This window comes from Perca fluviatilis, chromosome 13 (assembly GCF_010015445.1).
Source record: "Perca fluviatilis chromosome 13, GENO_Pfluv_1.0, whole genome shotgun sequence".
NCBI lineage: Eukaryota > Metazoa > Chordata > Actinopteri > Perciformes > Percidae > Perca > Perca fluviatilis.
The window spans coordinates 31,609,286-31,619,844 of record NC_053124.1 but is presented as its reverse complement, the minus strand read 5'-3'; the positions used below and the strand labels follow the sequence as shown (position 1 = coordinate 31,619,844).

Genomic DNA, 10,559 nt, shown 5'->3' with positions numbered 1-10,559 from the left:
GCAGCTGTGGTGGTTGTTGTTGGAGCAGCTGTGGTGTTGTTGTTGGAGCAGCTGTGGTTGTTGTTGTTGGAGCAGCTGTTGTTGTTGTTGTTGGAGCAGCTGTGGTTGTTGTTGTTGGAGCAGCTGTGGTTGTTGTTGGAGCAGTTGTTGTTGTTGGAGCAGCTGTGGTGGTTGTTGTTGTTGGAGCAGCTGTGGTTGTTGGAGCAGCTGTTGTTGTGGTTGTTGGAGCAGCTGTTGTTGTTGTTGTTGGAGCAGCTGTTGTTGTTGTTGTTGGAGCAGCTGTTGTTGTTGTTGTTGGAGCAGCTGTGGTTGTTGTTGGAGCAGCTGTTGTTGTTGTTGTTGGATCAGCTGTGGTTGTTGTTGTTGGAGCAGCTGTTGTTGTTGTTGGAGCAGCTGTGGTTGTTGTTGTTGGAGCAGCTGTGGTTGTTGTTGTTGGAGCAGCTGTTGTTGTTGTTGCTGCAGCTGTGGTTGTCGTGGCAGCAGCTGTGGTTGTTGTTGGAGCAGCTGTGGTTGTTGTTGGAGCAGTTGTTGTTGTTGGAGCAGCTGTGGTGGTTGTTGTTGGAGCAGCTGTGGTTGTTGGAGCAGCTGTTGTTGTGGTTGTTGGAGCAGCTGTTGTTGTTTTTTAGAGCAGCTGTTGTTGTTGTTGTTGGAGCAGCTGTTGTTGTTGTTGTTGGCGTGTGCGTTGTTGTTGTTGGAGCAGCTGTTGTTGTTGTTGTTGGATCAGCTGTGGTGTGTTGTTGGAGCAGCTGTTGTTGTTGTTGGAGCAGCTGTTGTTGTTGTTGTTGGAGCAGCTGTGGTTGTTGTTGTTGGAGCAGCTGTGGTTGTTGTTGTTGGAGCAGCTGTTGTTGTTGTTGTTGGAGCAGCTGTTGTTGTTGTTGTTGGAGCAGCTGTTGTTGTTGTTGTTGGATCAGCTGTGGTTGTTGTTGTTGGAGCAGCTGTGGTTGTTGTTGTTGGAGCAGCTGTTGTTGTTGTTGTTGGAGCAGCTGTGGTTGTTGTTGGAGCAGCTGTGGTTGTTGCTGCAGCTGTGGGTCCTGCAGTAATACAAATTGGTAGTAAGACATTGTCAAGAAGTGCAATGCCATAGCTCAGATGGGTTTAACGTGAAACCAAAATATTTAAAATGAAAATACTTCTTTTCTTTCTATACTCATGTTCAATTTAATTTCTTAAAACTTACCAACACACAGAAGGAGGATGACAAAGATCTTCATCATCATTTTGGGATGTGCTATACTGTTGAAAAAAATATATTTTTTGTCAGATTCAGTTAAGCAATGACAACTAAATAGCATTTACTAACTAAAATCTGTACTTATACTACTGCTTTCTGCATTATAGTAAATTGCTGAAAAATGTAGTGTCACTTATTGTATATGTTGAAATTAATTTCATTATTTCATTACATGTTCCACTGCATCTTTGAGACAATAATTCTTTGTTAGCTGTAAATGCAAACTACCATTTATAAATGTTGGAATCTACAAATGAGGATTGTCATTGTATTATCGTGAACATTTACATTGTTTCTGCAGCCCCGTCAGACACCGCCTACCAAGAGTCTGGGTCTGCCGAGGTTTCTTCCTAAAAGGGAGTTTTTTCTCGCCACTGTTGCGTAGCCCCCCGCCTAATGCTTGCTCTTGAGGGAATTACTGTAATTGTTGGGGTTTTGGAATTTATAGAGTGTGGTCTAGACCTACTCTATCTGTAAAGTGTCTCGAGATAACTCTGTTATGATTTGATACTATAAATAAAATTGAATTGAAATTGAATTGAATTGTAAAAAACAAGATTTTTCTGTGCATTACTCATTTTGTTTCATAAATTAAAAAAAAGTAAAACATCTGTCTAATACCAACATACACAACGTAGTTGTAGCTGTAGAGACGTATAATAATTAAAGTTTTTAAAATATGTTTTATTATCTTCCAAGTGTAACACCAACAATTATTACACCGACAGACCGTGGGTCATGATTGTTATGACCATTATTGCGGATAATTGCATTGTTGACAGAAAACACAACTTGCATTGATTGATATTGGACGAATATTCATCATTGAAATACTTACAGGTTTTGTCTGCCGTAGATTTGTCTTGACTGCAGTGAATGAAGCTGTGATGCTCTTTAATTCCACCTGTTGCTGTTTGCTGGTTGGTGTACTCCACTGAACACACATCACCTTTTTATATTCATTCACACAAAGGTGTAGGAGTGGCCTCCCCTTGTAATTCCTCATTCTTACGTCTTCTTTTGTGTTACTGCATAAAGAAACCAGTTGAGGGACATTTCTTTCGAGACATGACGTTGGATTTGTGGGGAAGGTTTTTGCGATGTTCTAATAAACAATTGGTTTTTGTTCCTCATAAGACTATACCAAACCTTTTTGTCATGTCTGGTTTGGTGTTCATTTGGGTATAGGTGTGACAGACCTTCAGGAGAGAATCTATTAATGATGCTCTTACAACACCTCTTCATGAAAAAAAAGGTTGTTACTAAACTGTTCAGCACTTGCAGTTTTGTATCCAGACATAGGTGTAATTTTAACATAAGTCCTTTGCCTTGAACATAATTGATATGTCTGTGGAGAATTAGCGGCTTGATCTATCTTTAACAAAAAGCTTTGTAATTTAATGTAATGTAGTATAAGGACGTAATGATAATTTGTCAAATATTTCAATGCCAGTTTTACAAATGGTATTTCAGAAGTGTGATGAATGGTATATTACTGTCAGCAAGGTCACTATGAAAAAAGCCTGAATGTTACACTTCTATTGATAACAATCGTACAGCTTGATCTTTCCAATCTAGCACTTCTAACGCAGACTAGAGATCAGCGGCCACTATGACCGAGCACAAAATCTCCAGAAGCAGTCATTATGTCCCTCATAATTGAGAGAATCAAATGTTTTAATGTTGATTTTGAAAGGTCTTTCAATTAGTTCTGCGTGGCTCATTAATCAACTGTGACAGGATGAGATTGTCACACATTGTCACACAAATTCTCAGTTATGTATCTATTCCTTATATGTTACATTTAAAGACTGCTTAATAAATAAGACATCAGAGATTTGCCATGCTTTCTACCCACATGTTGCTGCTGTTTGATATGGTGTACTCAGGATCTGCTCTTGATAGGAAGCCTTTGGCTCATGTGCCCTACTTAAACTGTACCTCTCAGTTCACCCGACAGGCCTTCACTATAGAAACTTTACCAATTCAACCAACTTTTATCAAATGAACACGCCCCACCAGGGACACTAGTAAAAAAGCCAACGATTCATATGATTATGATGCATTATGACACTCTGGATACTACTGGGGTGACTGTGGTCGCTGCTGGGGCGACTGTGGTTACTGCTGGGCCAGCTGTTACTACTGGGGTAGCTGTGGTGGCCTGTGCATTGCCAGTGGCTGTTTTGAGTAGAAATTGTTGGATCGGTTTCACATTTAGATCCACATTTCAAACTAATTTAACAACATACATTGTTGAGGCCACTGTGGTCTCTTCCAGTCCGTGTTCTGAGGCTGTTTAACAATGTCCTGGATGGATAGGCTATAACATTCAGATTTTCATCCCTCATTTTAAAATACTTTTCCTCATATTTGTCTGTATTTATTCTGATTTTAAATTGCTGAAGAATTTAGTGTCACTTTTTGTACATGTTGAAATGAATTGTATTAATTTCTTTACATTATCCACTGCATCTTTGAGACAATAATCCTTTGTTAGCTGTAAATGCAAACCGACATTTATAAACGTTAGCATCTACAAATGAGGATTGCCAATGTATTATTGTAGGCATTCACATTGTTTCTGGAATAAAACACGCTTTTTTGTGCATTAACTGTTTCTTTATTTTAAATTTAAAAAAGGAAAACAAAAAATCTGTCTAATACCAACATACTCAACACAGTTGTAGCTGTAGACATGTACAATAATTGAAGCATTTCAAATATGTTCATTATCTTCCAGAATAAAAGTAAATGAGCAGATAAGTGTAACACCAACAACAACACTGGTTGATATCCCTCACTGAACACACATCACCTTTTATATCAGCTGGAGCAACAACAACCACAGTTTTTTCCCTGTGACCTGTGACCTGTTTTCCTGAGTTCCTGTTTTCCCTTGGATTTCGACCATTGGCTGTTTCTTGGATTTCCCCTTTTGCCTGCTGTTTACCGGACACTGTTGCTTGTGAGTTCTTATTAGCTTGCTAATAAAACTATTGTATTTTACTTGCCTGAGTCGTGCCTGACATTTTTTTTTTTTCTTTTCAGAAGCATCGCTGCACGGGACGCTATGTTACCGTTAGCTAGTAGCTGGATTAAACACAATGGTTAAAATGCTGACATCTTACGTTAAGCGGTGTAAAGTGTGTCTGTATTTCCCTGTGGAGTATTCCAACAGCGGGACTTAACAGTCTGACTGCAGCTGCCGTTGTCGGAAAAACAACACAGACGGTGCGTTCACTTGAAACTCGCCAGCCTTGTGGTGCATTTTAAGTTATTGTAAAATACCCTTTTCCCATCTGGTGCTTGTTTTTGTCATTTACCAGCAATTTACTGGTGAAATAAGTCATTGTTATAAGTTGTTATTACATTATTAATCAATCATTTCATTGTGACCATATGGCCTTAGCAATAAACAAGCCGTTCTATAATGTCGCCAACTGTCATTTTACACTCCTTTTTTATATTCTATACATTATAAATATATATTATATATTTCGGTTCAGGACCGGACACTTTTTCAAAATTAGTCATTATGTTTTAAGGTATTTTTGTGGCTTGATTGTAAACTTAGAAATAAATAAATGGTTTTAAAGAAGAATATTCGTCAATTTAGTCAGCTGTTTCATTGAATCAAGAGACACACTGAAAAGAAGGATAATGGTACATTCTCCATGCTACACTAATGATTGTATTACGGCTTTCCTTTGTGTACACATATCCTCTACAAGTATAATTGCGGCTGTATTATTTGTATCCCCTTCAAAAATTGCTCTTCAGAAATGTTATGTCTATTGTCTTCCCCCAGCTGTTAAATGAGATTCATGCCCATGATACCACCAACATTTAGACACTATATATATTAAATCTACTAGATGTAACTTATTTTAGATGTAACTTATTCCACTTATTTATTATATCTGTACCTTTTGATTTAATCAAGATTGTTAGTTTGAACATGCTCTATACCTGTGAGTTACATTATGGTTTTTCAGAGTCCTGACGCGAAAGGAGACTTTTAGTGTGAATAACAAACGCCAAAGGCACATGACCGAGCATCCGTATGTTACGCAATGGGAGAGTGAGAATGCGTTGAAAACTTGAAAATCTAGTTCTCTCATCTCTGTGTTCATTCCTCTCAGACTCTATTGATGTACTGAACCCTCTTTGCGCAAAGAATAAAGACTTAAAAGACTGTGTTGACTGAAGCTTTATTTCAGATCTCACACTATAAGTTCCACTACATGCTCAAACCGGGAAAAGCAAACCAAACCAAAAGTACACTAAATTATTTGGACGTTGCTCTGGCGTTTCCATATACAAACAGTGTTTCATTATCAATGATGGTCAAGACACGCATACATAGTGTATCCTACTATTTCTGGAACTGACCACTTACAGTAGGCAAGGCAAGGCAATTTTATATGTATAGCACAATTCAGAAGCAATGCGATTCAAAGTGCTTTACACAAGACATAAAGACACAGTTAAAAATATCATACAAATTGGTAACAGATAAAAAGACAGTTATAAAAAATGAATGAATAAAAAGTAAAATTTAAATACAAAAATGAATTAAGAAAAGGCAGTCATGTGCGTTACTGCACATGACTGAAAGCAGTCACTCTATTATAAATAGGCTATAGCCTATGTGTGTGTGTGTGTGTGTGTGTGTGTGTGTGTGTGTGTGTGTGTGTGTGTGTGCAGCGTATGACAAAACAATGATCAGCTGATGCAGTTGTGCTGCACGTCATATTTAACTGGCGTCGCTTTGAATGGCGGCTCTGAGCCAGTGATGTCCCGCGTTTGTCAAATTCCTGTTGCCCCGACTCCTCACTCCTCGGGGCTCTTCCTTGACTCCTCGTCTCGGATCTCCTGTGAGCGGGACGGACTAAGACGTGGGGAGAGGAATCAAGGAAAATAATCGAGGAGAGGAATCGGGGATGCACACGGAAACTGGGAATTGGGAAAGGGCTTATGTGTCCCATTTAGTTAGGTCAGTTTGATTTCGGTGAATGAATGAACAGCACAGAGCACAGCAACGCGATCCCTTTTTTTTCCTTTTGAGTCTGACCATCTCAGCGCCACCTTTCCCTCTTCTTTTTTGGCTTTCCATCATCAGACTCACACACTGTCAGTTAACGTAGACTTCCAAACGTGACAAAGAAAAAAAACTGGTGTTTGATGGCTTTACATCCTAGGCCGGCCAGGGCTACGCCATTTGGGGAGTGGCCGCTCACAGATTTTTTTTATGAATAGGTCATAAAACAAATCAATAATTATCGATATCGACCGATATGAAACACTTATATCGTGATACAGTTTTCAGCCATATCGCCCAGCCCTATTGAAAACTCATGTTCTCCTCATTGCCTTATTACGGTGGCTGACAGGTGCAAATGCACTGCAACTTAATGAAACACAAGCAAATTAGGAAACATCTTCATTAATGTGACAACACCTGCGCAGCATTAAGCAAACACGCTGAAAATACACACAACACATCCAAATACAGAAACGCGCTGCAAATACAGAAACGATGGAAACAGAACTGCACGCAAACCCCGAAAACACAAATGATGCAAAAAGAAAAGCAAATGCAACAAAAAACCCAACAACATTGCATCCAGATTACACAACGGAAGTGCTCCAGGCCCTTTAAGGGGAGCGATAAGTGGAACAGCTTGATTTTTGCTGGCAGGTTTTTCATTTATGTTTCAGAACAATAGATACTTGGCTCTCATACTGTGTGCTGGGATGGACTCCTTTCTGACGAACACCAAACAGGATAATCTGGTATGAAGGCTCTGTAAACACGTCTCAGACTGTTATTATTCTTCTAGGTGTGAACCCGATGCGTCAGCATTACTCCCTGAATATCGTAGCAACTCATCTGACTGTTTTGAATCTCCAGTGTACTAAATCATGTCAACCAACACATCCTCATACCTAAATGACAAAACGGGTAGTTTGTCAGTTACAAATGTCCGGTACCGAAAAGGTCTGGTACAAATACATGTACCGTTACACCCCTACAGAACTTTATCGTTCAGCGTTGTGGATGCTCACATCGGTATAGTTAAAGTTATGGCTATGGTTATCGTTCTTGGTGTGGTTGGCCCTTGTTATATGACGTTTACTAGCAAAAAGGAAGAAAAACCCAATAGCGTTACGTTGCTGTAAAGTGTCCTGTTGTTAGTATTTTTTTATTCATGTGGGCAGTGGTGGCCTAAAGGTAAAAGAAGCAACCCTGTGACTGGGAGGTAGTCGGTTTAATCCCCAAACCGACAGGATACAAATCTGGGTGAGGTGCCTTTTGAGTAAGGCCCTCAACCGAAATCGCTCCAGTGGAGCTTTTGCACAGTTACACATCCCAGGTATGAAAGGGTGGCTACTTTGACATGTTTTCAGTTATTTCACACTTTTTTGTTAAGTACATAATTCCATATGTGTTCATTCATAGTTTTGATGCCTTCAGTGAGAATCTACAATGTAAACAGTCATGAAAATAAAAAGGAAACGCATTGAATGAGAAGGTGTGTCCAAACTTTTGGCCTGTACTGTATGTATGGGTGCAGGATGTTTTCAACCCTGTTAGCATCAGCAGAGCTTCACACCAACTTATTTTTCAAGTTCTTTAAAGTAATGTGGATAACATGCACAGTAAACACCAATAACAGATACAGAGCAGAAAAAAATCCATTCTGTTTAAGTGGGTTTTACAGCTGAGGTCTAACAGAAGCATTGTGTCATTTTCTGTGGAAGATTACTTTCATCACTACCCATCGTGTCAAAAAGCGTCGCATTTGTTATTGACGCAAAAAGTCTCCTTTAGCGTAGACGTGCTTCGTTGGGACTTTTGGCGTCACTTTTTGAAACTCTCGGTCGGGATGTGTGTTTAACTGACATGCGGCTCGAGAACAGGACAGTTAGGTTTAGGAAAAGATGGCGGATGGGGTTACAAAATGCACGTTTCAGTGACACGTGGGACAAGAACGGGACATGAACGCCGGTCTCCTAGGTTAAAGTCCTGTGTTGTTGGACCGCTGCATTGGAGAGAGGTGTGGGGATAGCTCATGAGAGCAGTGCAGCTGAGGTTGTCTCAGCTGATTCTTGTTGGACTTATTACACTCTCATTCTATGTGCAGTAGCGTGCTGGACCTTTTAGCAGAATGAGACTGAATGAATGAGCCACACAAAGTAATTTTTAAGAAAGTAATATTTCCAACCTCACGTGTGATTAACTGATGCTCTGATGATTTTGAATGTGTTTATCAATATAAGGACTTTATCCTTATATTGATATGGGATTTTTGATGATAGTAATATACTTTATATATTTTATAGCACCCTTAATACAAGAAATGTAGCACAAAGTGCTCTACAATAAGGGGAAGTTGGCATTGAATCAACATAAAAACAGTGAAGGAATGCCGTAATTGATGGAAAATCAGATGGAAGATAAAACACAATTCATAATAATAGTAAAAATTGAAAAATAAGATACATATAATGCACAACATAAGCTAGAAAATAACACGGATCAGATCATGCCATTTTAACATCCGCATTTATACAACTCAAACAAACCTTGACTTGCGAGAAGTGATAACATGCAGATTCCAGTATGGAAGTAGATCTGATATACTACAATGACGTACAAGGGTAACAAAAAAGTCCCAGTCCCAGGTAAAATGTGAAATGTCATTTCAGAAAAATGTGACAGTACGTGTATAGCGTGTCAAACCATCCCTAAACATGTGACGGTTGTGCTAATTGTGCTAATTGTGCATGATCACACCTTTAACAGGAGCCATCACACACACACACACACACCTGCACATATTTCATTGCCTTTGTCCTCAGATTGATGTCATCTCATGCATGCTTATAAAAGAATTAAAAACAAACCATCAGAACTTCATTCACGGCAGCGGACATTCAAGCAGAGAATCAGCCCCTGTAAGTACTTTCTTGTTATTAAATTACTCCAATATGAACCAATGGCTATTGTTTTTCAAGACTGAGATTGCATGAATGTTGATATTATGTTTTAAATCATGTTTTTAAACATGTTATTTTTTTATTTATTTATATTTTGTGTGTGTATATTCAATGCAGGATTTCTCAATGTTTTAATGGTCCATTACCCCAATAATGGTATCAATATAGTTTTCAAACTGCAATGAAGTATATATTTTATGAAGTATAGTTATGAAATGCATGTGAACAGCTTCCTGAGAAATGCTTTTAGTCAGCCGAAGAAGTAAAATACATTAGAGTAGTTAATAGTGACTCATTCCTCATATCTATAGCAAAGTGTAACCAGCAGTAGCTGTGGGTGCGTTTGTTGTTTCTTTTAATTATTCAATAAGCAGCTTATAGTTATTTTATTTTGTCAGCTCAGCGCTAGACATTCAGCAGAAGCACTACAAAAACCAGGAAGCAATTCAACAAAAGACTCTTATTCAGTTTAAATAGAAGAAAAACAATATTTTCAGTTTTTGCAAAATTACCAATTTTATTTTTCAGAGAGCAGAGAAGAGAAACTACAACGGTATTGCCATAATTGCAAAGATTTGTGTCATCCTCCTCCTGTTCGTTGGTAAGAGAAACTTTCACCACAAATTAAGTTGTTAAATTAATTTGAAATGTGAAACTGATCCAACAATTTCTACTCAAAACAGCTTCTAGCAACTCTCAGACCCCAAAGCCCAACACAACTGCCCTGGCAGGAAATACAACTTCCCTGGCAGGAAATACAACTACCCCGGCCTCCTCCGCCCTCATCAACAAAATCAGTCTCTTTTCAGTCGTTGTGGCTGTGATGACACCTGTGCTCCACTCAGGTTGTTGATGGTGTTAAGTGTAGTTCTTACTACTTTGTTTTTAAATTGTTTTTTATTGTTTTCTGAATGCTTTTTCATGTTTTATGTAAAGCACTTTGAATTGCCCTGTTGCTGAAATGTGCTATATAAATACAGCTGCCTTGCCATGCCTTGCCTTGCCTTGCCTTGCCTTGCCTTGCCTTACCCTGTGCATGAAAGTGATGAAAATGGAAGGATTTGTGTTCATTTACTGTAAGCTAATATGCTAATTGTTTAGCTGTTTAATGATGTGTGTTTGTACACTGGACCCTCCTGGAGGTGTTCATAATTAATCCAAATGCCTGTGATGACTATGAAATGTTTTGAGTCAGAGGCCAGTGAGTGAATCTGTCTAATATTACAAAATATTAACATTTTATATGTTGTCACATGATTATATGAAAAAAGATGGTTTACAATAAAGGTTTTGCAAAGCTATAGAGTTGTCACACATAACT

At 38.7% G+C, this 10,559-nt stretch overlaps 1 long non-coding RNA gene across 1 annotated transcript; it reads left to right on the top strand.

The window, feature by feature from the left end:
* The first annotated feature begins 9,055 nt into the window (after positions 1-9,055).
* LOC120571642 lies at positions 9,056-10,227 on the top strand. Its single transcript, XR_005641253.1, has 3 exons — positions 9,056-9,196; positions 9,767-9,839; positions 9,922-10,227. It is a non-coding gene; the product is annotated as an uncharacterized LOC120571642 (long non-coding RNA).
* Positions 10,228-10,559: the final 332 nt, after the last annotated feature.